General features: G+C 39.3%; 1 non-coding gene across 1 annotated transcript; it reads right to left on the bottom strand.

The window, feature by feature from the left end:
* Positions 1 to 4,850: 4,850 nt before the first annotated feature.
* Positions 4,851 to 4,958, bottom strand: LOC112788248 (small nucleolar RNA R71). The gene has a single exon (XR_003195621.1). It is a non-coding gene; the product is annotated as a small nucleolar RNA R71 (small nucleolar RNA).
* Positions 4,959 to 27,930: the final 22,972 nt, after the last annotated feature.

The raw sequence follows: 27,930 nt of genomic DNA, 5'->3' as shown, positions 1-27,930 counted from the left end.
AAGTAAAAGAGTAAAACAAAATAGAGTTCAAGATGCCATAGGTGCTTTTTCACAAGCACTTGGTGAGCAAGTTAAAGTAGGAATGAAACTAATATAATCCAAATGTATATGAGAGCTAAATTAAAATATCAATTGTCAAATCACTCCTCATAATATCCACAAGCTTCATTATAGTAAGGTAATACCCAGATAAAATTCCAACACCAACATAAGAATGTATGAAAAAGAAAGAAAAAGAAACCATGGAAAATTAAACTAAAAAAAATAGAGAAGAAAGAAGCATAAATTAATGTAATAATGAAAGAGTAGATGTGAGGAAGAAAAGAAACCAGATGAAGAAGATGAAGAAGGAAAGAAGAAAGTAATAGATATGAAGAAACAATAAGAAAGAAAGGAGGAAGAAGGGAGAAGAAATAATTAGGATTGAAAAAGAATTAGGATTGGGGGAGGGATAATTTGAAATCAGGCACTGAGGTGGTTTAATTATGCGTCGCATGCGACGCGTACGCGTGCATCACGCGTACGCGTGGGTCGCGCAAATTGAATAGTGACGCGTAAGCGTCAGGTACGCATACGCATGATATGGGTTGTGCGAATGGCGCGAAGGCAGCCCCGCACACGCACAACTCTCTGTTTGATACGCACGAGAGCAAAAAATGCAGGCGACGCGTGCGCGTCTGATGAGCGGATAATTTATACGCTTTTTGACATTGTTTTTAGTATGTTTTTAGTAGGATCTAGTTACTTTTAGGGATGTTTTCATTAGTTTTTATGTTAAATTCACATTTCTGGACTTTACTATGAGTTTGTGTATTTTTCTGTGATTTCAGGTATTTTCTGGTTGAAATTGAGGGACTTGAGCAGAAATCAGATTCAGAGGTTGAAAAAGGACTGCTGATGCTGTTAGATTCTGACCTCCCTGCACTCAAAGTGGATTTTCTGGAGCTACAGAACTTGAAATGGCGCAATTCCAATTGCGTTGGAAAGTAGACATCCAGGGCTTTCCAGCAATATATAATAGTCCATACTTTGGCCAAGAATTGACGACGTAAACTGGCGTTCAACGCCAGCCTTCTGCCCAAATCTGGCGTCCAGCGCCAGAAAAGGATCCAAAACCAGAGTTGAACGCCCAAACTGGCACAGAAACTGGCGTTCAACTCCACAAATGGCCTCTGCACGTGCAACACTCAGGCTCAGCCCAAACACACACCAAGTGGGCCCCGGAAGTGGATTTATGCATCAATTACTTACTCATGTAAACCCTAGTAGCTAGTTTATTATAAATAGGACCTTTTACTATTGTATTAGGTATCTTTGGTCTCAGTTTTATTCCATTATTCATCTTAGGAGACTATTGATCACGTTTTAGGGGCTGGCCATCTCGGCCATGCCTGGACCTTCACTTATGTATTTTTAACGGTAGAGTTTCTACACTCCATAGATTAAGGTGTAGAGCTCTGCTGTTCCTCAAAGATTAATGCAAAGTACTACTGTTTTCTATTCAATTCTTCTTATTTCGCTTCTAAGATATCCATTCGCACCCAAGAACGTGATGAAGGTGATGATTATGTGTGACGCTCATCATCCTTCTCCCTTATGAACGCGTGCCTGACAAACACTTCTGTTCTACATGAATTAAGCTAGAATGAGTATCTCTTAGATCTCCTAACCAGAATCTTCGTGGCGTAAGCTAGAATGATGGCGGCATTCAAGAGAATCCGGAAGGTCTAAACCTTGTCTGTGGTATTCTGAGTAGGATTCAATGATTGAATGACTGTGACGAGCTTCAAACTCGCGAGTGCTGGGCGTTAGTGACAGACGCAAAAGGAGGGTGAATCCTATTCCAGCATGATCGAGAACCGACAGATGAATAGCCGTGCCGTGACAGGGTGCGTGAGCATATGATTCACTGAGAGGAGGGGATGTAGCCACTGACAACGGTGATGCCCTTGCATACAGCCAGCCATGGAAAGGAGTAAGACTGATTGGATGAAGATAGCAGGAAAGCAGAGGTTCAGAGGAACGAAAAGCATCTCCATTCGCTTATCTGAAATCCTTGCCAAGGAATCTACATAAGTATCTCTATCCCTTTTATTGTTTATTTTAATCTAATAAAGTATCATGTTTAAATCCGCCTGACTGAGATTTACAAGGTGACCATAGCTTGCTTCAAACCAACAATCTCCGTGGGATTCGACCCTTACTCACGTAAGGTATTACTTGGACGACCCAGTGCACTTGCTGGTTAGTGGTACGCGTTGTGAAAAGTGTGATTCACAATTCGTGCACCAAGTTTTTGGCGCCGTTGCCGGGGATTGTTTGAGTTTTCGGCAAGCTTTTGGTCCGGTAACATCAGTGCCAGATTCCCTTTTGATCCGGCAACAGCACCAAGTTTTTGGCGCCGTTGCCGGGGATTGTTTGAGTTTGGACAACTGACGGTTCATCTTGTTGCTCAGATTAGGTAATTTTCTTTTTATTTTATTTTCAAAAATTTTTCAAAAAAATTTCTAAAATTTTCTCATCTGTTTTCGAAAAAAAAACTGTTTTCAAAAATTTTATTCAAAATTTTTAAGAATGAATTCTAGTGTTTCATGAAGCATGTGAAGCCTGGCTGGCTGTAAAGCCATGTCTAAATTCTTTTGGACTGAGGCTTCCAACCATCAGCTCTTACACGACTGTAGGGTATGTCAGGCGTGTCATGTCTGAATTACATGCTGAAGCTTGGCTGGCCATTGGCCATGTCTAGTGTTTTGGACCGGAGCTTTCATTGAAAGCTTGGCTGGCTAGTGAGCCATGTCTAATTCCTGGACTGAAGCTTTAGACTAAGAATGCAAGATTCCTGGAATTCATATTAAAAATTTTGGAAACCTTATTTTTCTTTTTCAATTAATTTTCGAAAATTCAAAAAAAAAAAAAATTTAGAAAATCATAAAAATCAAAAATATTTTTCTGTTTCTTGTTTGAGTCTTGAGTCATATCATAAGTTTGGTGTCACTTGCATATGCATCTTGCATTTTTTCGAAAATATCATGCATTCATAGTGTTCTTCATGATCTTCAAGTTGTTCTTGGTAAGTCTTCTTGTTTGATCTTGATGATTTTTTGTTTTGTGTCTTTTCATGTTTATCATATGCATTCTTGAATTCTTAGTGCGTAAGCATTAAAGAATTCTAAGTTTGGTGTCTTGCATGTTTTCTTTGCATTAAAAATTTTTCAAAAATATGTTCTTGATGTTCATCATGACATTCATAGTGTTCTTGGTGTTCATCTTGACATTCATAGCATTCTTGCATGCATCACATGTTTTGATCTAAAAATTTCATGCATTGCATCTTTTTAGTGTTTTTCTCTTGCATCATAAAAATTTCAAAAATCAAAAAAATATCTTTCCCTTTTTCTCTCATCAAATTCGAAAATTTGGATTGACTTTTTCAAAAATTTTTTAAAATCAAATTGTTTCTTATGAGTCAAATCAAATTTTCAATTTGAAAATCTTATCTTTTTCAAAATCTTTTTCAAAAATCAAATCTTTTTCAAAATTCTTAGTTATTTTCGAAAATTCCAAAAATATTTTTCAAAAATCTTTTTCTTATTTTTATATCAAATTTTCGAAAATAACATAATCAATTAATGTTTTGATTTAAAAATTTGAAGTTTGTTACTTGCTTGTTAAGAAAGATTCAAACTTTAAGTTCTAGAATCATATCTTGTGATTTCTCATGAATCAAGTCATTAATTGTGATTTTAAAAATCAAATCTTTTTCAAAACTAATTTCAATCATATCTTTTCAAAAATATCTTCTTATCTTATCTTTTTCAAAAATATCTTTTCAAAATATCTTCTCTAACCTCCTAACTTCTTATCTTTTCAAAATTTGTTTCAACTAACTAACTAACTTTTTGTTTGTTTCTTAACTTTTTCAAAACTACCTAACTAACTCTCTCTCTCTAATTTTCGAAAATATCTCCCCTCTTTTTCAAAAATTTCTTTTTTATTAACTAATTATTTTTATTTTTAAATTTTAAAAATTTTCGAAAAAAATACTAACAATTTTCAAAAACCAATTTTCAAAAATCACTAACCCTTTTTCAAAATAATTTTCGAAAATTATTCCTCCCCCATCTCATTCTATTTATTCATTCATATCCTAACATCTCATCTCACATCTCTTCCATTCGTACAGTTGCATTTCTTCCTTTACATCACATTCTTTGTCTCCCCCTCTTTTCTTCCACTCACAAAGGGATCCCTATACTATGGTATAAAGGATCTCTATTATTATTATTATCATTTTTCTGTCCATTCTTCCTTGTCATATGAGCAGGAGCAAGGATAAGAACATTCTTGTGGAAGCAGATCCAGAACCTGAAAGGACTCTGAAGAGAGAATTAAGAGAAGCTAAAATACAACAATCCAGAGAAAACCTTTCAGAAATTTTTGAACAGGAAGAGGAGATGGCAGCCGAAAATAATAATAATATAAGGAAGATGCTTGGTGACTTTACTGCACCTAATTCCAATTTACATGGAAGAAGCATCTCCATTCCTGCCATTGGAGCAAACAACTTTGAGCTGAAACCTCAATTAGTTTCTCTGATGCAGCAGAACTGCAAGTTTCATGGACTTCCATCTGAAGATCCTTTTCAGTTCTTAACTGAATTCTTGCAGATATGTGATACTGTTAAAACTAATGGAGTAGATCCTGAAGTCTACAGGCTCATGCTTTTCCCTTTTGCTGTAAGAGACAGAGCTAGATTATGGTTGGATTCTCAACCTAAAGACAACCTGAACTCTTGGGATAAGCTGGTCACGGCTTTCTTAGCCAAGTACTTTCCTCCTCAAAAGCTGAGCAAGCTTAGAGCTGATGTTCAAACCTTCAGACAGAAAGAAGGTGAATCTCTCTATGAAGCTTGGGAAAGATACAAACAGTTGACCAAAAAGTGTCCTTCTGACATGCTTTCAGAATGGACCATCCTGGATATATTCTATGATGGTTTATCTGAGCTATCAAAGATGTCACTGGACACTTCTGCAGGTGGATCCATTCACCTAAAGAAAACGCCTGCAGAAGCTCAAGAACTCATTGACATGGTTGCTAATAACCAGTTCATGTACACTTCTGAAAGGAATCCTGTGAATAATGGGACGCCTATGAAGAAGGGAGTTCTTGAAGTTGATACTCTGAATGCCATATTGGCTCAGAACAAAATATTGACTCAGCAAGTCAATATGATCTCTCAGAGTCTGCATGGAATGCAAGCTGGATCCAACAGTACTCAAGAGGCATCTTCTGAAGAAGAAGCCTATGATCCTGAGAACCCTGCAATAGCAGAGGTAAATTACTTAGGTGAACCTTATGGAAACACCTATAACTCAACATGGAGAAATCATCCAAATTTCTCATGGAAGGATCAAAAGCCTCAACAAGGCTTTAATAATGGTGGAAGAAACAGGTTTAGCAATAGCAAGCCTTTTCCATCATCAACTCAGTAATAGACAGAGAACTCTGAACAAAATGCTTCTAATTTAGCAAATCTAGTCTCTGATCTATCCAAGGCCACTGTAAGTTTCATGAATGAAACAAGGTCTTCCATTAGAAATTTGGAAGCACAAGTGGGCCAGCTGAGTAAAAGGATCACTGAAATCCCTCCTAGTACTCTCCCAAGCAATACAGAAGAGAACCCAAAAGGAGAGTGCAAGGCCATTGACATAAGTGCCATGGCCGAACCTGTGAGGAAAGGAGAGGACGTGAATCCCAAGGAGGAAGACCTCCTGGGACGTCCAGTGATCAATAAGGAGCTTCCCTCTGGGGAATCAAAGGACTCTGAGGCTCATCTAGAGACTATAGAGATCCCATTGAACCTCCTTATGCCCTTCATGAGCTCTGATGAGTATTCCTCTTCTGAAGAGAATGAGGATGTCACTGAAGAGCAAACTGCCAAGTTTCTTGGTGCAATCATGAAGCTGAATGCCAAATTGTTTGGCATTGATGCTTGGGAAGTTGAACCTCCCTTGTTCATCAATGAACTAAGTGATCTGGATCAACTGACATTGCCTCAGAAGAGACAGGATCCTGGAAAGTTCATAATACCCTGTACCATAGGCACCATGATCTTTAAGGCTCTGTGTGACCTTGGTTCAGGAATAAACCTCATGCCCCTCTCTGTAATAGAGAAACTGGGAATCTATGGGGTGCAAGCTGCTAAAATCTCACTAGAGATGGCAGACAGCTCAAGAAGACAGGCTTATGGACAAGTAGAAGATGTATTAGTAAAGGTTGAGGGCCTTTACATACCTACTGATTTCATAGTCCTGGATACTGGAAAGGAAGAGGATGAATCCATCATCCTAGGAAGACCTTTCCTGGCCACAGCAAGAGCTGTGATTGATGTTGACAGAGGTGAAATATTCCTTCAATGGAATGAGAACTCCCTTGTATTCAAAACTCAAGGATCTCCCTCTGCAACCATGGGGAGGAAGCAGGAAAAGCTTCTCCTCAAGCAGAGTCAACCAGAGCCCCCACAGTCAAACTCTAAGTTTGGTGTTGGGAGGCCACAACCAAACTCTAAGTTTGGTGTTGAACTCCCATATCCAAACTCTAAGTTTGGTGTTGGAGAGTCTCAACAAAGCTCTGCACATCTGTGAGGCTCCATGAGAGCCCACTGTCAAGCTATTGATATTAAAGAAGCGCTTGTTGGGAGGCAACCCAATGTTTATCTAATTCTTATTTTTCATGTTTTCTTAGGTTCATGATCATGTGGAGTCAAAAAATAAATATAAAAATTGAAAACGGAATCAAAAACAGCAGAAGAAAAATCACACCCTGGAGGAGCATCTGTCTGGCGTTCAGCGCCAGAACAGAGCATGGTTCTGGCGCTGAACGCCCAAAATGGGCAGCTTCTGGGCGCTGAACGCCAGAACAGGCATGGTTCTGGCGTTCAACGCCAGAAATGGCACACAAATGGGTGTTGAACGCCCAAAATGGCCACCAACCTGGCGCTGAACGCCCAGAGTTGGATACAAAGGCATTTTTACATGCCTAATGGGTGCAGGGATGTAAATCTTTGAACACCTCAGGATCTGTGGACCCCACAGGATCCACTCAGGATCTGTGGACCCCACAGGATCCACTCAAGATCTGTGGACCCCACAGGATCCCCACCTATTTCCACTCACTTCTTCTCACCACTCTCTTTCACACAACCCCATAAACACTCTTCCCTAAAAAGCCCTTCACCAATCACCTCAATCTCTCTTCCCCATTAAACCTTCACCATTCACATCCACCCACTCTTCCCAATAAACCTACCTCATAAACTCCACCTACCTTCAAAATTCAAAACCAATTTCCCACCCAAACCCACCCATATGGCCGAAACCTTCCCCCCTTCCCTTCCCTATATAAAGACCTCCATTCTTCATCAAATTCCCACAACACACCCCTCTATACCCTTCTTGGCCGAAACCACATCTCCCTCTCTCTCTCCATATTTCTTCTTTTTCTTCTTCTATTCTTTTGTTTATTGCTCGAGGGCGAGCAATATTCTAAGTTTGGTGTGGTAAAAGCATAGCTTTTTTGTTTTTCCATTACCATTGATGGCATCTAAGACCGGAGAATCCTCTAGAAGAGGGAAAGGGAAGACAAAAGCTTCCACATCCGAGTCATGGGAGATGGAAAGATTCATCTCCAAAGCCCATCAAGACCACTTCTATGATGTTGTGGCCAAGAAAAAGGTGATCCCGGAGGTCCCTTTTAAACTCAAAAGAAATGAGTATCCGGAGATCCGACATGAAATTCAAAGAAGAGGTTGGGAAGTTCTAACGAATCCCATCCAACAAGTCGGCATCCTAATGGTTCAAGAGTTCTATGCCAATGCATGGATCACCAAGAACCATGATCAAAGTAAGAACCCGGATCCAAAGAACTATGTTACAATGGTTCGGGGGAAATACTTAGATTTTAGTCCGGAGAATGTGAGGTTGGCGTTCAACTTGCCATACATGGAAGAGAACGCACGCCCCTACACAAGGAGAGTCAACTTTGATCAAAGGTTGGACCAAGTCCTTATGGACATATGTGTAGAAGGAGCTCAATGGAAGATTGACTCCAAAGGCAAGACGGTTCAACTAAGAAGATTGGACCTCAAGCCTATAGCTAGAGGATGGTTGGAGTTTATTCAATGCTCAATCATTCCCACTAGCAACCGGTCTGAAGTTACTATAGACCGGGCCATCATGATCCATAGCATCATGATTGGAGAAGAGGTGGAAGTTCATGAGATTATACCTCAAGAACTCTACAAGGTGGCTGACAAGTCCTCCACCATGGCAAGGTTAGCCTTTCCTCACCTCATTTGCCACCTATGCAATTCAGCTGGAATTGACATAGAGGGAGATATCCTCATTAAAGAGGACAAGCCCATCACTAAGAAAAAGATGGAGCAAGCAAGAGAGCCCAGTCATGGAGCTCAAGAGGCGCAAGAAGCTCATCACCATGAGATTCCGGAAATGCCTCAAATGCACTTTCCTCCACAAAACTATTGGGAGCACATCAACACCTCCCTAGAAGAATTGAGTTCCAATATGGGACAACTAAGGGTGGAACATCAAGAGCACTCCATCATGCTTCATGAAATAAGAGAAGATCAAAAAGCAATGAGGGAGGAGCAACAAAGACAAGGAAGAGACATAGAAGAGCTCAAGGACATCATTGGTTCCTCAAGAAGGAAACGCCACCATCACTAAGGTGGATTCATTCCTTGTTCTTGCTTTCTCTATTTTTCGTTTTCTGTATTATGTGCTTATCTATGTTTGTGCCTTCATTACATGATCATTAGTAGTTAGTAACTTTGTCTTAAAGATATGAATGTCCTATGAATCCATCACCTCTCTTAAATGAAAAATGTTTTAATTCAAAAGAACAAGAAGTACATGAGTTTCGAATTTATCCTTGAACTTAGCCTAATTATATTGATGTGGTGACAATGCTTCTTGTTTTCTGAATGTATGCTTGAACAGTGCATATGTCTTTTGAAGTTGTTGTTTAAGAATATTAAATATGTTGGCTCTTGAAAGAATAATGACTAGGAGACATGTTATTTGATAATCTGAAAAATCATAAAAATGATTCTTGAAGCAAGAAAAAGCAGCAAAGAACAAAGCTTGCAGAAAAAAAAAAAGAAAAAAAAAAGTAGGCGAAAAAAAAATAGAAAGAAAAAGAAAAAGCAAGCAGAAAAAGCCAATAACCCTTAAAACCAAAAGGCAAGGGCAAATAAAAAGGATCCCAAGGCTTTGAGCATCAGTGGATAGGAGGGCCTAAAGGAATAAAATCCTGGTCTAAGCGGCTAAACCAAGCTGTCCCTAACCATGTGCTTGTGGCGTGTAGGTGTCAAGTGAAAACTTGAGACTGAGCGGTTAAAGTCAAGGTCCAAAGCAAAAAAAAACAAGGAGTGTGCTTAAGAACCCTGGACACCTCTAATTGGGGACTTTAGCAAAGCTGAGTCACAATCTGAAAAGGTTCACCCAATTATGTGTCTGTGGCATTTATGTATCCGGTGGTAATACTGGAAAACAAAGTGCTTAGGGCCACGGCCAAGACTCATAAAGAAGCTGTGTTCAAGAATCATCATACTGAACTAGGAGAGTCAATAACACTATTCGAAATCTGAAATTCCTATAGATTCCAATCATTCTGAACATCAATGGATAAAGTGAGATGCCAAAACTATTCAAGAGGCAAAAAGCTATAAGTCCCGCTCATTTGATTGAAGCTCTGTTTCATTGATAGTTTGGAATTTATAGTATATTCTCTTCTTTTTATCCTAATTGATTTTCAGTTGCTTGGGGACAAGCAACAATTTAAGTTTGGTGTTGTGATGAGCGGATAATTTATACGCTTTTTGACATTGTTTTTAGTATGTTTTTAGTAGGATCTAGTTACTTTTAGGGATATTTTCATTAGTTTTTATGTTAAATTCACATTTCTGGACTTTACTATGAGTTTGTGTGTTTTTCTGTGATTTCAGGTATTTTCTGGCTGAAATTGAGGGACTTGAGCAGAAATCAGGTTCAGAGGTTGAAAAAGGACTGCTGATGCTGTTAGATTCTGACCTCCCTGCACTCAAAGTGGATTTTCTGGATCTACAGAACTCGAAATGGCGCGCTTCCAATTGCGTTGGAAAGTAGACATCCAGGGCTTTTCAGCAATATATAATAGTCCATACTTTGGCCAAGAATTGACGACGTAAACTGGCGTTCAACGCCAGCCTTCTGCCCAAATCTGGCGTCCAGCGCCAGAAAAGGATCCAAAACCAGAGTTGAACGCCCAAACTGGCACAGAAACTGGCGTTCAACTCCACAAATGGCCTCTGCACGTGCAACACTCAGGCTCAGCCCAAACACACACCAAGTGGGCCCCGGAAGTGGATTTATGCATCAATTACTTACTCATGTAAACCCTAGTAGCTAGTTTATTATAAATAGGACCTTTTACTATTGTATTAGGTATCTTTGGTCTCAGTTTTATTCCATTATTCATCTTAGGAGACTATTGATCACGTTTTAGGGGGCTGGCCATCTCGGCCATGCCTGGACCTTCACTTATGTATTTTTAACGGTAGAGTTTCTACACTCCATAGATTAAGGTGTGGAGCTCTGCTGTTCCTCAAAGATTAATGCAAAGTACTACTGTTTTCTATTCAATTCTTCTTATTTCGCTTCTAAGATATCCATTCGCACCCAAGAACGTGATGAAGGTGATGATTATGTGTGACGCTCATCATCCTTCTCCCTTATGAACGCGTGCCTGACAAACACTTCTGTTCTACATGAATTAAGCTAGAATGAGTATCTCTTAGATCTCCTAACCAGAATCTTCGTGGCGTAAGCTAGAATGATGGCGGCATTCAAGAGAATCCGGAAGGTCTAAACCTTGTCTGTGGTATTCTGAGTAGGATTCAATGATTGAATGACTGTGACGAGCTTCAAACTCGCGAGTGCTGGGCGTTAGTGACAGACGCAAAAGGAGGGTGAATCCTATTCCAGCATGATCGAGAACTGACAGATGAATAGCCGTGCCGTGACAGGGTGCGTGAGCATATGATTCACTGAGAGGAGGGGATGTAGCCACTGACAACGGTGATGCCCTTGCATACAGCCAGCCATGGAAAGGAGTAAGACTGATTGGATGAAGATAGCAGGAAAGCAGAGGTTCAGAGGAACGAAAAGCATCTCCATTCGCTTATCTGAAATCCCTGCCAATGAATCTACATAAGTATCTCTATCCCTTTTATTGTTTATTTTAATCTAATAAAGTATCATGTTTAAATCCGCCTGACTGAGATTTACAAGGTGACCATAGCTTGCTTCAAACCAACAATCTCCGTGGGATTCGACCCTTACTCACGTAAGGTATTACTTGGACGACCCAGTGCACTTGCTGGTTAGTGGTACGCGTTGTGAAAAGTGTGATTCACAATTCGTGCACCAGCGTCCCTGGGTGGCCATTATGGGAAAACGACGCGCACGCGTCAGGGACGCGTACACGTGATGGGGGTTGTGCTCCCAGCATAGTTTCAGCCCCACACCATCATAACTCTCTGGCCACACACCCATTTATGCCGATTTGCAGGGTCACGCGTATGCGTCAAGGACGCTTACGCGTGGTGTGCTGAAATTGCAAGCGACGCGTACGCGTGGACTTCCTTGTGCGCAAGGCACGTGTCCAACACCACTCCTGTCCAACTTTCTGTTCAATTCCATTAATTCACGTAGTCACAGATGACGCGTACGCGTCGTAGACGCTCGCGCGTCGATTGCGTTTTTTTATGCAGAATGCAAAATGCAGAATGCAGATGAAGATGCAGGAATTATGAATGAACACTAATAAGAATGAGATAAAATAAGACTAAGAATAAAAAGAAACAATTATACCATGGTGGGTTGTCTCCTACCCATCACTTTGCTTTTATGTCCTTAAGTTGGACGGTCCACAAGCTCAGTTTGCTTCTGTTGGTGGGTCCTCCAAGAGGAAGACCTCTAGCTCTTTATTGTCCTTTATCTTCTCATCATGATACAGCTTTAAGTGATGTCCATTGACCTTGATGAATATGGAACTTGAAGGATGGCTCAGGTGAAAGACTCCGTATGGCTCTGCCTTTTCTACCATGTAGGGGCCTTCCCATCTTGAATGCAGCTTGCCTGGCATGAGTCTCAACCTTGAGATGTAAAGGAGAACTAGCTCCCCATGTCTGAAATGTCTTTTTTTGATATGCTTGTCATGCACAGCCTTCACCTTCTCTTTATATAGTCTGGAGTTGTCATATGCTTCGAGTCGAAGGTTTCCAGTTCTGCTAATTGCAGCTTCCTTTCAGCACCAGCCTTCTCAAATCCCATGTTGCATTCCCTTACAGCCCAGAAAGCCTTGTGTTCCACCTCCATTGGGAGTTGACAAGCCTTGCCATAGACTAGGCGGAAGGGACTCATCCCGATGGGTGTCTTGTACGCTGTCCGATAAGCCCAAAGCGCATCTACAAGCCTGGTGCTCCAGTCCTTCCTATGAGGCTTGACTATCTTCTCTATTATGCGCTTTATCTCTCTGTTAGACACCTCGGCTTGCCCATTGGTCTGAGGATGGTAAGCTATTGCTACCTTGTGAACAATTCCATGCTTCTTCAGTAGACCTGCTAATCTCCTGTTACAAAAGTGAGTGCCTTGATCACTCACAATTGCTCGTGGTGATCCAAAGCGACAGATAATATGATTTATAACAAAGGAGACAACAATGTTAGCATCATCAGTACGGGTAGGAATTGCTTCCACCCATTTAGAAACATAATCTACAGCTAACAATATATATAAGAAACCACTAGAGTTTGGGAATAGACCCATGAAGTCAATGCCCCAAACATAAAAAATTTCACAGAATAGCATAAGCTGTTGGGGCATCTCATCCCTCTTGGATATATTACCAAACCTTTGGCATGGGGAACAAGATTTTACAGAAGGCAATAGCATCTTTAAAAAGAGTGGGCCACTAGAATCCACAGTCTAAGATTTTTCTAGCTGTTCTTTGAGGACCAAAATGTCCACCACTCTTAGAGGAGTGGCAGGCCTCTAAAATTGACTGGAATTCTGATTAAGGCACACACCTTCTAATTATCTGGTCAGCACCATACCTCCATAGATATGGGTCATCCCATATATAATATTTGGGCTCACTTTTCAGCTTGTCCCTTTGATGCTTAGTAAAATGAGGAGGGAAGGTATGACTAACTAGATAATTAGCTACAGGTGCATACCAAGGGACTACTTCAGATATTGCGTGTAAGCTATCAAATGAAAAAGCATCATTGATAGGAGTGGAGTCACCCGTAATGTGCTCTAGGCGACTCAGGTGGTCCGCCACTAAATTCTGGGAACCACTCTTATCTTTGATTTCTAAATCAAATTCTTGCAGCAACAGTATCCAATGTATTAACCTTGGTTTGGACTCTTTTTTAGCTAATAAATATTTTAGAGCTGCATGGTCTGAGTATACTACCACTTTAGTACCAAGTAAATAAGCTCGGAATTTATCCAGAGCAAAAACAATAGCTAGAAGCTCTTTTTCAGTGGTAGTATAATTAGACTGAGCAGCGTCTAAGGTCTTAGAAGCATAAGCAATTACGAAAGGATCCTTACCTTCGCGCTGGGCCAGTGCCGCTCCTACTGCATGGTTGGAGGCATCACACATAATCTCAAAAGGCTGGCTCCAGTCGGGTCCTCTCACAATCGGAGATTGAGTCAAGGTGATCTTCAGCTTATCGAATGCATTTATGCAGTCCTCACTCAGCTCGAACTCAACATCCTTCTGCAGCAGTCTGGATAAAGGCAATGCTACCTTACTGAAGTCCTTGATAAATCTCTGGTAAAAACTTGCATGACCAAGGAATGAACGAACTTCCCTCATGGAGGAGGGGTAAGGTAAACTAGAAATCACATATACCTTTGCTGGATCTACAGAAATACTAGTATTAGAAACAACATGTCCTAGAACAATACCTTGTTTTACCATAAAATGACATTTTTCAAAATTTAATACAAGGTTTGAACTAACACACCTATCTAATACTCTAGCTAAACTATCCAAGCAAAGGCTAAATGAATCACCATAAACGCTAAAGTCATCCATGAAAACTTCCATACAGTTCTCAATAAGATCTGAGAAAACACTCATCATGCACCTTTGGAAAGTAGCCGGTACATTACATAAGCCAAAAGGCATCCTCTTGTATGCATACGTTCCAAAGGAACATGTAAAAGTAGTCTTCTCCTGATCTTCAAGAGCTATATGGATTTGAAAATAGCCTCTGTAACCATCTAAAAAGCAGTAGTGTGATTTACCTGACAAACGATCAAGCATCTGATCGATAAATGGCAGGGGGTAGTGATCCTTGCGGGTAGCCTGGTTGAGGCGCCTGTAATCAATGCACACCCTCCAAAAGTACTGCACTCTAGTTGTCAGGAGCTCTCCATGCTCATTCTTTACTGTTGTGACTCTAGACTTCTTGGGCACCACTTGTACTGGGCTTACCCATTCGCTATCTGAGATGGGATAGATGATATTAGCTTCAAGTAGCCTGGTCACTTCCTTCTTGACAACTTCTAAGATGGTGGGGTTCAGCCACCTCTGAGGCTGATGGACAGGCCTTGCTCCCTCTTCTAAAAATATCCTATGCTCACAAAATTGAGGGCTGATGCCTACTATATCCGCTAAGCTCCACCCAATAGCCTTCTTGTGTCTTCTCAGTACACTAGGCAGCTGCTCCTCCTGTTAGGAAGTGAGTTCCCTTGCAATAATAACTGAGAGCTTCTGATGATTCTCAAGGTAAGCATACTTGAGGTGGGGTGAAAGGGGCTTTAACTCCATTTTCTGCTCATGGCTAGGCACTTGATCATTTGGAGCTAGTGAAGGTGGCAAAGTTTCTTCATCTTGTTTAGGGGGCCTCCCCACACTTGCACCATGCTCCATGTGCCTCTCTTCTACTTCCTCTTGGTGAACTACAGTTACAGTCTCATCAATGATGTCACACTGGAAAATGGAATGATCTTTCGGAGGGTGCTTCATAGCTTCATCCAAGTTGAAACTCACTGCTCTGCCATCTATCTCAAAGGAGTAAGTTCCTAAGAATGCATCCAATTTGAACTTTGAAGTTTTCAGAAATGGTCTTCCAAGGGGATGGATGATGGTCTTCCTGAGTCATTAGGGGGCATCTCCAAAATATAGAAGTTAATAGGAAATGTGAGCCCCTTAATGCTCACCAGCACGTCCTCAGCAATTCCAACTACAGAGATAATGCTTTTATCTGCCAAAACAAAACGTGTTACTGACCTTTTTAAGGGAGGGAGCCTCAGAGCATCATATACAGATAATGGCATTATACTAAGACACGTGCCTAAATTACACATGCAGTCAGAAAATTTCACACCCTCCATAGTAATAGTAACCATGCATGGACCTGGATCACTATATTTTTCAGGTATATCACCCATTAAAGCAGCAATAGAGCTACCTAGAGGAATAGTTTCTAAATCCTGTACTTTATCTTTATTCATGCATAAATATTTTAGAAACTTCGCATATTTAGGTACCTGGCGAATGGCATCAAAAAGGGGAATTGTTACCTCAGCCTTTTTGAAGATCTCCACCATCTTGGGGTCTAGCTCCATATGCTTTCTGGACTTCCTAGCAAGGTGTGGAAAGGGGATGAGAATGGCGTCCTTTGTAGCTTCTGCTTCTATTGGTGCATTATTCTCTGGTTGAGCTTCTTCTGTGTCAACCCTGTCATGTACTTCATCCTCCTCTTCAGCATCCTCCACCTCAACAATGTCTTCAGTTTGGATATCTTCCTTTGAGCTTGGCTCCTCATGATTCCTCTCTGGCAGTATGGTTTTGGACCTCAAAGTAATGGCATTGATTCCACCTTTGGGGTTAGATAAAGGTTGAGAAGGCAATGCACTGGAGCTTGAAGGTTGATTGTTGGGGGTAAAAGGTGGTTCCAGCCGAGAGATGAGAGCTTGTAAAGTGGAGGTAAGACCATTGATGCTAGAGGTAAGTGTATTCTGAAGGTCTTTCTGTCCTTGTGCAATAGAGTGAAGCATCTCATCATTGGTAGAAAAAGGGGATAAGTAATTTGAGGGGCCTGCTGTTGGTTGTTCTGAGGCGCTTGGGACTGCCTTTGGTGAGGGGCTCTGTAAGGATAATTTTGGTTCTGCTGCTGGTAAGGAGGGTTTTGCTGTCTGTTGTTGTTGTTCCACTTCTGATTCCCACTGTTGTCTCTGCCTCCTCTATTGTAGTTGTCCCTCCATCCCTTGTTGGAATTATCTCTCCAACCTTGGTTGGAGTTATCTTGCCAACCTTGATTGTAGCTTCCACCTTGGTTATAATTGCCGCCTTGTTGATAGTATCCTTGATTCGGGCGGTCATAGAAATTATGAGTGGCTGCCAAAGTATTGTCTTCTTGTTGGAGCTGCGGACACTCATCAGTATAATGAGTATAACAGGCACATATTCTGCACACTCTCTGAGGAACCAACTGTTGACTCTGTTGTTGTGGGGGTGGCTGAGGTTATTGTTGATTCAGCTGTAGCTGCTTCAGTATGTTGGTCATCTCTCCCAGAGTCTGTGTGAGAGCAGCAGTCTCACTACTAGAGGAAACCTCCACAATAGCCTTGGGATGGTTATTCCTATGCCTGACATTCCGGGTAGATTCAGCTAGATCGGTGATCAGTTGCCAAGCTTCTGTTGCCATCTTGTACTTCTTCAGAGAACCATTACTTGCAGCATCTAATGTAGTCTTATCCTGAGGCTTCATGCCTTGTGTGAAGTAGCTGATCAACACCAACTTGTCAATCTTGTGGTGGGGGCATGAGTCTAGGAGGTTCCTGAAGCGTTCCCAATATTTATAAAGGGTCTCTGACTCGCCTTGGATGATGCAGAAAATTTTTTTCCTCAGCCTATCTGTAACTTCAGCTGGAAAGTAAATTTCCAGAAATTCCCTTTTGAGCAGATCCCAATTGGTAACGACTGCTTCAGGTTGAGTGTAGAACCACTCCCTTGCCTTTCCCTCAAGAGAAAACGGGAAGGCATATATCCAAATAGTAGTTTTATCTGCACCATGACGCCTAGTAGTTGAGCAGGCTGTCTGAAAATCCCTGAGGTGCTTGATAGGCTCTTGAGTAGGTAAGCCATGAAACTTGGATAGTAAGTTGATTAGCGCAGTCTTCAGTTCAAAATCTGCAGCCAGATTTGGGTGACGCATTTGATACGGTTGTAGTGTAAAGTTTGGAACTCCTGCTTCTTAGAGAGTAATCCTTCTGGGCTCCGCCATATTACCTGTAGGTAAATCAACAAAATTAGTAGAAGAGGAGCTTGTTTCTTCCTTGGATGGTGCTTCAGATTTGCCCTCAGATGAGATTGGTGAATTGGTAAGAACCACTTCACCACCCTCAGAGGCTAACCGACACCGAGCTCGCCTAATACGTGAAATAGTTCTTTCAATTTTAGGATCAAACGTAGCTAAGCTCGAGTCAGGTAGTGAACGCGTCATTCAATGAAAGAAATATACAACTCATGGTAATAAAATAAAATAAAATATGCAAAAATTAAAAATATGTACACCAACCAATAATTTATCACACAATTGCAACTCCCCGGCAACGGTGCCAAAAATTGAACGGGCGAAAAATTTCCAATTAAGAATTTATAATAAGAACATCGTTGCAAGTACAGTTCTTAACTGACGAGAAATCCCCTTATCAATTTAGAAAGAGTTGTCACAATTTTTGAATAAAAATACTGGGAGTAGAAATCTCAGGTCGTCTCCCAACGAGTTGACAAAAGAGTGCTATTTTATTAGTCAGGAGTTTTCCAAGAAATTTTAAGAGTTGGAGAACAGAAAAATAAGTGATTGTAAATTAAAGCAATGAAAATTAACAAGAGAATTTATATAATCAAAATAAAAGCCTTGACCGGGGAAGATTAATTGGAAGTTCTATCCTTATTGGATTTTCCCAAGTGAAATAGCAAGAGGTTGTTGTTTTCACTTAGTTAACCCTTACTAAATAAAGGAAAGTCAAGTGATTGAGCTAACTCTTATTCACAAGTCCTAACCCTCTCCTATGGAAGGATTAGCGTTAGTAAATAGAGAGTTAGCCAACAACTTCCAATTAAAATTAACACTTGAGTATTCCAACTCAAGGTTCTCCTTTTAAACAACTCCCAAGTCAAGTTGGGAGTCTGCTCCATTAACATGAATGTTATTTTCATAAACGACAAAAAGGAATAAGAAGAAGTGATAAACCACTATTTTTTGTTTATATTGTGCTGATTTGAGTGGTTTTTATCAATTCTTTGCTCACTTATTCATATAATTTACATGGTTTTACAAATCCTTCCTAATTCTGTGATATAGTTGAAAATATGTTTCCTGAGCCTTTAAACTGTCAATTTTAATCATCCTTTATTACCATTCGATGCCGTGATCTGTATGTTGAGTGCTTTCAGGCTGTATATGGCAGGAATGACTTAGAGGATGGAAAGGAAACAAGCAAAAGTGGAAGGAACGTGCAAAAAGGAAGTTTTGAGAAGCTGGCAGCGATGCGTACGCATGGACGACGCATACGCATGACTGACGCGTACGCGTGACAAGGAATTTCGCCAAATGACACGCACGCGTGACCTACGCGTACGCGTGACATGCGCCACGTGCAAAAAGTTACAGAAAGGATTGGGGGCGATTTCTGGGTTCCTTTTGGCCCAGTTCCAAGCCCGAAAAACACAGAATAAGAGCTACAGAATGGGGGAAACACAGGAGACAACTCATACTAAATTCATTTACATAATTTTAGGTTTTAGATGTAGTTTTTAGAGAGAGAGACTCTCTCCTCTCTCTAGGTTTTGGGATTTTAGGATTAGCATTTCTTAATTTTAGATTCTACTTTGCCTCAATTTAGTTTTCTTCTACTATTAATTGTTCTAGTCCTTTAGTTTAGCTATTTCTCTTGTTGATTTATTTATTTTCCCAATTTAGTTTATGAATTCTAATGTTAGACTTGATTTTCTATTTAATACAATTTGAGGTATTTCAGATTTACTGCTCCTTGCTTTAATTGTTATCGTTGATGCTTGCAATTGTTGGTTTTAGATTTTACATTCGCTATTAGTTTCCTATATTTTTATGTTATGCCTTCCAAGTGTTTGACAAAATGCTTGGGAGGGTTTTAAGTTAGATTGTTATGATTCTTGGCTTTGGTTGAGTAATTGGAGACACTTGAGTTATTAAACTCCTTGTTGATTGATAATTGACAGTTGCTGGTTGATTTGGATCCCTCTAAAGCTAGTCTTTCCTTAGGATTTGACTAGGACTTAAGGAATCAAATTGATTAGTCCACTTGACTTTCCTTTATTTAGTAAGGGTTAACTAAGTGGGAGCAACAAACAATTCTCATCACAATTGATAAGGATGACTAGGATAGGACGTCTAATTCTCATACCTTACGAAGAGTTCACTTAATTATTAGTTCATTTTCTTATCATTTACATTCCTTGTTCAACCTTTCAAAAACCCAAAAATATACTTTTCCATAACCAATAATAACTACACCTCCCTGCAATTCCTTGAGAGACGACCCGAGGTTTAAATACTTCGGTTTATTTTTATTGGGTTTGCTTTAGTGACAAACAAGTTTTTGTACGAAAGGATTCTTTGTTGGTTTAGAAACTATACTAGAAACGAGAGTTTATTGTGAAATTCTTTACTAGCAAAAATCCATTCGTCAAAATGGCGCCGTCGCGGGGGAATTGCAAATGTGTGCCTTATTATTGGTTATTGTAAATATTTGCTTTTTGCTTATTTGTTAGTTTTTGTTAGTTTTAGGACTTAGTTTCTTATTTTTATTCGTTTTTGTTTTTATTCGTTACTATGAATTCTCACCCCTTTAGCTATGAGTTTGGTTATAATCATGTTGTAGGAAGTGGAGATTACAATGGAGGCTTGCATCAAGGATGGGACAATGAAAGATGGGAGGAGTCACGAGGATTTGATCAACCCTTTCGGCAACAACCTCCTCCAAGGTGCCATGGGCAACGACCGTTCTACGATGCATCCCAAGACAATGGTTATGGTGGATCCTTTCGTGACAACCAACCTCCACCAAATTACTACGGTCAAGAGCCATTCCAGGGTGCGTACCAAGATGATGGATATGGTGGACTCCCTTGTAGTTACCAACAAGGCCCACCGTACCATATGCCTATGAACACCCACCTCAACATAGCTTTGAACCACCATACTCACAAGCCTCTTTCCACCATTCACCTCTATATGACCCTAACCCTTATCCACCACACCAACCACCACACGAACTATATGAACCATACCCAGAACCACCACCTCAATATACACCATCTCCTTATCCTTATCAAGAAGAACCACCTTCCTATCATGAACCATTCTTCCCATGCGATGAACTCTTCCAACCACCCTAATCTCCAATGAATGAAACCCTTGGTGTACTTCTTCAAGGGCAAGAAAGGATGACTAAGAAGGTACTAGAATTCACGGCTGCCTTGACCGAGGTAGTAAATCGATTAGCCTCCCAACGGTTGGACACTCAAGGAACTCCCATAGCTACATGTGGAGAATCTAATGAAGAGCGTAGCATGAAGGAGACACTAGAAACTCTAGTGGACAATGAGGAACGTGACTTTGTATTGGAACAAGTGGAGGAAGCCGTAATAGTTGAAGAGGAAAAAGTGGTTGAAGACTTGGGAGATGCGGAACCTCCATGGGAAAGTCCAGTCATAGAGCCTCCTTCCAAGGTGTTTGATGTTGATGTTGAGGAGGGTGTACAACCTCCGAGGTATATCATGGTTGAAGACTTTGCAGAGGTTGACCAAGAGATGGAGATTAAATAAGAAGAAGCACAAACTCCCATACCCTTGGTAAGTAATGAAGAAGAGATTGAATTAGAAGAAAGCTACCAAGAGGAAGAGGTTGAAATTGAAGAAGCTTGCAAAGAGGTGGAAGTTGTCAAGGAAGAGCTCAAGGGAATGGAGCTGGAAATCACCTTGCCAAAGTTGTTGGAGACCTCTCCCCCAAAGGCATCACCATCCATTCTTTCATTCAAGTGGGTAAATCTTTCATCTCTAAGCTTAATTATCCCACTTGAATATGCTTTGCTTGAGACAGATGGGCAACTTAGAGTTCTTTATTGCTTTAAGAGTAAGAGGGAGATGGTTAGTGGTAGGAGTTGTCATGCAAGGTTCAATATGGTTGCACGCTCCAAGATGGAGTACAAGGGTTGGTATAATTCTCAATTGAATGGGTCTAGGAAGTTATTTGGATGTCTCAGTGAGAATTCCGATCGCTCACCACCCAAGTGGAAAAATGATGATCAACAAGAAGACGGGTGCAAAAGCAAGGTTTGGGACCCCAGAATTCATTCTACCAATCAACACTCCTGGGGCCTTGTCACTTGCTTTAACTTGCTCAAAGGCTTTATGTGCCTAGTTTGGGACCTTGGAGGCTATTGAAATTGCAAACATTGGTGGGGATTCCTGGATGAGTTCAAGCACAAGCCACCATGATAGGGAACTCACCAAACGTCCAACTTAAGGACTCTAACTAAAAGTGCTAGGTGGGAGACAACCCACCATGGTATGATCGTTCTTTTTTAGTCTTAGTTTTATTTTGTTTTGTTTTATTCTTAGTTTTATTTTATTCTATTTTTCTTAGTGTTCATTCATAATGTCTGCATCAGCATCTGCATTCTGCATCCTGCAATTTGCATAAAAAAGAAAAGGGGCAACCCACGCGTGCGCGTTGGCCACGCGTAGGCGTCGATTCCATATTTTGCTATCCCATCCCATGAATAGAAAGTTGTGATGGAATCGTGTGGCTGGTGTGCTCTGCGTACAATTCGAGCCATGCGTGCGCGTCACCTGCAACCTAGGAAATCCACGCATACGCGTCAAGCACGCGCACGCGTGGATAGGACAATCGGCGTAAATGGGTGTTTGACCCTGAGAGTTGTGCTGCCCTTGCGATGGAACTATGCTAGAGGCACAAAATCACCCTCGCGTACGCATCCCTGACGCGTGCGCATTATTTCACTTTCAGACCACCCACGCATACGCGTGGGCGACGCTTACGCGTCGAATGGCCAACTCAGTTTTCACGCGTACGCGTGATGAACGCGTACGCGTCGCGCCCTGTCTTTAAATTCTTACTTCTTTCTTCTCTCCTTTCTCCTTCTTCCCTCCTCTTTTCTTACCTTCTTCTTCTTCTTCATTTTTTTAACTTCTCATCCCTATTCTTTTCCATTCTATTTTACTTAATTTATTTGCATACTTTCATTCATTGCATTTCAATTGTGTGCATGTTTTTATTTTTTTCATTGGTGTTAAATTTTCTTATTCAACTGTTACATCTTTTCTTGAATTATTCTGGTGCTTCATGACTTGTTTTATTTTGATTGGGTATTATTATTCATAAGTCAATGCTATTCTTTTATGATACTTGCATTCCATTTGCATTGATATGCACTTATACTGTCTTTTATTACCCACACCCTCTCCCCCATTGTTGCAATTTTTGCACTATGGATATGCCATTTGCTTCTACTATTTTCTGACTTGCATGTTGTAGCTACCATGTAATTGAGACCCTCATTATTTGACATTAATCCACCCATACTTTATTTGTTTTCTTATCTTTATTTCTGGGTTACTTTTCTTCTTTTTCCTATTCTTTCAGGATGGCCACCGAGAAGGAAAAAGAAAAGCTTCTCAATGGGGCAACAGACAAGTCCATCTACACAATCTTTGAAGAAAAGCATCAGTTGTAGCAGCCTGTCCACTTGTACATCTTAGCATGCACCGAGGACAGTGCAATCTTTAAGTGTGAGGAGGTCGATACCGACTTCCGTGGTTTAGTTATTTCCTATTTCAACACCAATATTTAATTTTTCTTGTTAAATTAGTTGCTGCATTCGCATATTTGATTGCATGTTTGTTTGATTTTGTGCATGTTCTTCCACCACTACTTGGTTGAAGTAATAAATTTCTTTTCAAGACTCTATTTTATAATATCTCACTAATTTAAATTAAAACTTTTTTGTTAAACTTGTTTGAAGATTGTAATTTGGAACATAGGTTATAGCTAAGAACACACAACCTGTGAGATTTGAGCTTAATTACATGGTTACATTATTTAACCATAATATTTCATTCTTGTGTGTTTTCTTCTCTATGATTGTAATCTATATTTTGTTCCATTATATATGTCCATTGTTTAGTATATTTACATGCTTGCATATGATTGAGGCCATCGTTTGTTATTAGCTCACTTATCCCAAATAGCCTACCCTTTCAATTACCTTTGTTTGCCACTTTGAGCCTTTTAATCCCATTTTGTTCTATATTTTACCACATCACTAGTCTTAAGCAGAAAAATAATTAATTACCTGATTTAAATCTTTGGTTAGCTTAAGATAGAGATTGTGTATTAATTAAGTGTAGGGAACTGTGGGAACTTGGGTTGATAAAAGTGTACAGTGTTCTATTGACAAAATATTGGGAATTTGGGTACCTACTCATGTGAGACCAGAAAAATTAATAATCCATGTGCATTGATATGCTATGTTTACTTTTATAATTTTAATAAAAAAAACCCAAAAAAATATTCAAATAAATAAATAAGGGGACAAAATTACCCCAGTATTAAGTTTGATAAAAGATCAATGCATATGTGGTCAAATTAAAGATAATTTGGTACATGAGTATGTGATGCAAAAGTGGGAATTATGGGTATCTAGGCATGATTTTAGAATTACATAGAGTGTGTGTGTGTGTTAGGTAAGAGCTTAAGTTAGTCAAAGATTCATATTATAGCTCACTTGGCCATACATATATCCTCACCCTTATCTTAGCCCCATTACAACCTCGAAAAGACCTCATGATGTTTGTATTGGTATACTAAATTTTTGTTGATTGGTTAGATGAAGAACAAATTCTAGAAAGAATGACTAGAGAAGAGTAGAGTGATTAACCCTAGACACTTGAGCGATTAGAGTGCATATACACTACCAGTGAGGGTTCAATGCTTGATTCTATGTTCCCTGCTTTCATGAGCTATCTTCTTACAAGCTTACTTGTCTTTTATTGTGTGATTTAAATTATTGGAATCTGATTTATATTTGTCTTGGAGAATTTGTTTACTTTTAACCAAGTTGGTAGAGCATTTTGCATTTAGTTGCATTCACATTTAAATAGGTTGCATTGCATAAGTTCCACCATTCTGCCTTCACTCTTTTATTATTTCTCTTGAGCTTAGCATGAGGACATGCTAATGTTTAAGTGTGGGGAAATTGATAAACCACTATTTTATTGTTTATATTGTGCTGATTTGAGTGGTTTTTATCAATTCTTTGTTCACTTATTCATATAATTTGCATGGTTTTACAAATCCTTCCTAATTCTGTGATATAATTGAAAATATGTTTCCTGAGCCTTTAAACTGTCAATTTTAATCATCCTTTATTACCATTCGATGCCATGATCTGTATGTTGAGTGCTATTGGGCTGTATAGGACAGGAATGACTTAGAGGATGGAAAGGAAATAAGCAAAAGTGGAAGGAACGTGCGAAAAAGAAGTTTTGAGAAGTTGGCAGCGACGCGTACGCATGGACGACGTGTACGTGTGCCTAGTGCAGAAGACGAGCGACGCGTACGCGTGACAAGAAATTTCGCCAAACGATGCGCACGTGTGACCTACGCGTACGCGTGACATGCGCCACGTGCAGAAAGTTGCAGAAAGCGCTGGGGGCGATTTCTGGGTTCCTTTTGGCCCAGTTCCAAGCCCGAAAAACACAAAATAAGAGCCGCAGAATGGGGGAAACACAAGAGACAACTCATACAAAATTCATTTACATAATTTTAGGTTTTAGATGTAGTTTTTAGAGAGAGAGGCTTTCTCCTCTCTCTAGGTTTTGGGATTTTAGGATTAGCTTTTCTTAATTTTAGATTCTACTTTGCCTCAATTTAGTTTTCTTCTACTATTAATTGTTCTAGTCCTTTAGTTTAGCTATTTCTCTTGTTGATTTATTTATTTTCCCAATTTAGTTTATGAATTCTAATGTTAGACTTGATTTTCTATTTAATACAATTTGAGGTATTTCAGATTTACTGCTCCTTGCTTTAATTGTTATCGTTGATGCTTGCAATTGTTGGTTTTAGATTTTACATTCGCTATTAGTTTCCTATATTTTTATGTTATGCCTTCCAAGTGTTTGACAAAATGCTTGGGAGGGTTTTAAGTTAGATTGTTATGATTCTTGGCTTTGGTTGAGTAATTGGAGACACTTGAGTTATCAAACTCCTTGTTGATTGATATTTGACAGTTGCTGGTTGATTTGGATCCCTCTAAAGCTAGTCTTTCCTTAGGAGTTGACTAGGACTTAAGGAATCAAATTGATTAGTCCACTTGACTTTCCTTTATTTAGTAAGGGTTAACTAAGTGGGAGCAACAAATAATTCTCATCATAATTGATAAGGATGACTAGGATAGGACGTCTAATTCTCATACCTTGCCAAGAGTTCACTTAATTATTAGTTCATTTTCTTATCATTTACATTCCTTGTTCAACCTTTCAAAAACCCAAAAATATACTTTTCCATAACCAATAATAACTACACCTCCCTGCAATTCCTTGAGAGACGACCTGAGGTTTAAATACTTCCGTTTATTTTTATTGGGTTTGCTTTAGTGACAAACAAGTTTTTGTACGAAAGGATTCTTTGTTGGTTTAGAAACTATACTAGCAACAAGAGTTTATTGTGAAATTCTTTACTAGCAAAAATTCGTTTATCAAGAAGACATGATAAATTAAATAAAATAATAACTGAAAATTAATTAAAGGTAAAAGTAGTTCTTTGCATTAATAAATCCCAAAATCATAAACATACGTATCTGAACAGGGTTAAGAAGTAATCAAAAGAGTAAAGGAATAAGAAAACAAACTAGAATAGTGGCAACTTCAACGGAGGTAAATGACTCTTTTCAATATCCAAAGCAAAAGCATTAAAAGCATAAAAACTAGAACTATGAATGTGAAGAAAACCTAGAGGGAGTGTGATTTCTCTCTAAGATTCCAATCTAAAAACTAAGAACTATGCGAATGAGAATGTGTGTTGAGTCTCTGCTTGTCCCCTGGCTCTAGTCTGTGTTTCTGGGCCGAAAACTGGATCCAAACTCAGCCCAAAATTGCCCCCAGCATTTTCTGCGATTTCTGCAGGTTGCGCAGGTCATGCGTACGCGTCAGTCACGGGTGCGCATCACTGGTCATCTTCGCGTGTCACGCGTACGCGTCGCCGTGCAAACTCCAATTCACGCGCACGCATGAGCCATGCGTGCGCGTCACTTCTCGTTGGTTGTCTCTTTTATTTCTTGTGCTCCTTCCATTTTTGCATGTTTCCTTTCCATCCTCTAAGCCATTCCTGCCCTATAAAAACTGAAAACACTGAACGCACAGATCACGGCATCGAATGGTAATAAAGGATGATTAAATTTGACAGTTTAAGGGCCCAGGAAACATGTTTTCAACTATATCACAGATTTAGGAAGGAATTGTAAAACCATGCAAATTATATGAATAAGTGAGCAGAGAATTGATAAAAACCACTCAAATTAGGACAAGATAAACCATAAAATAGTGGTTTATCAGATATACTTTCTCCTAAAAGTATAAAAAGTTTTATCATCAAACTAATTTTTTGAAAAGTAGCCTATTTGTATAATGATACAATTCTATAAAGATAGATCTAATGGTTACTTAGATTTTTTATAATCATGTTCAATAAAGATTGTTCTTAAAATAAAATTATGCACTATTGTAGTGGGAGATTTCATGCTTTGAGAAAACATGATATTTTTATGCACTAGGTGTATTTTGTAAAAGGTCAAGCACATATGCTCAAGAGTTAAGGTGTTTAAGGTCGAAAGAGTTTTGATAAACACAAATGTGCATTGAAAAATTATATACATGATTGATTGGCTCTAGTGCAAATAGGAGATTGTTGAGATAATAGTATGTCCAAGATCCAATCTATCATGATTGGTTCTCGTGTAAGTGGGAGATTGTTGGGAATAAGTAGTATGACCACAATCCAATCAATCATGTGTCAAATAATTTTTTATTGTTATTATATTAAAATGTTAATATAATAAGGTCTTTGATTAAATTTAGAGATTTATCATTGTGATAGTTATTATAATATTGAGAGATGAATCTTTTATAATTTAATCTAAATTGTTCTTGGTCATAAGATTATTAAAAAAAACATTATAATCCAAAAAGATCAATATATATATATATATATATATATATATATATATATATATATATATATTATGGTGCATATAGAGATACGACCATTGAATTGACTCAATTTGAGAATTCCTAATGGTTATAATTACCGCATATTTGTCAATAGAATATTTTCAAATTAAACATGGTAATAGAGTTTCCTTTGACCTGCGACTGTCATGGTAATTAACAATGTACTTATTATACTTTGATTGCGGACACCTAATACACTAGGGTGCTAGTTGAATGGATATTGTAAAACCTGGTCAAACTGTAATTAATTAAATAATAAATTAAATAGGAGCGAATATGGTTAGAAAATTTAGCAATCGAAATTTGATAATTTAAATATGATATTTGGACTCAGTGAATTTTTCTGAGTCAGAAAACATAATTTTCTGAATAAAAATGCACACTGGAAATTTAACCGGCAATATCAGCTGCGATCTGTCTGGTACTGTGGCTGAGAAAATTAATTAGAAGTGAATAATTTTAAGAAATAAAAATTTATAATTTGGGAAGATA

Source organism: Arachis hypogaea, chromosome 20 (genome assembly GCF_003086295.3).
Source record: "Arachis hypogaea cultivar Tifrunner chromosome 20, arahy.Tifrunner.gnm2.J5K5, whole genome shotgun sequence".
NCBI lineage: Eukaryota > Viridiplantae > Streptophyta > Magnoliopsida > Fabales > Fabaceae > Arachis > Arachis hypogaea.
This window is presented reverse-complemented; position numbering and strand designations above follow the sequence as displayed.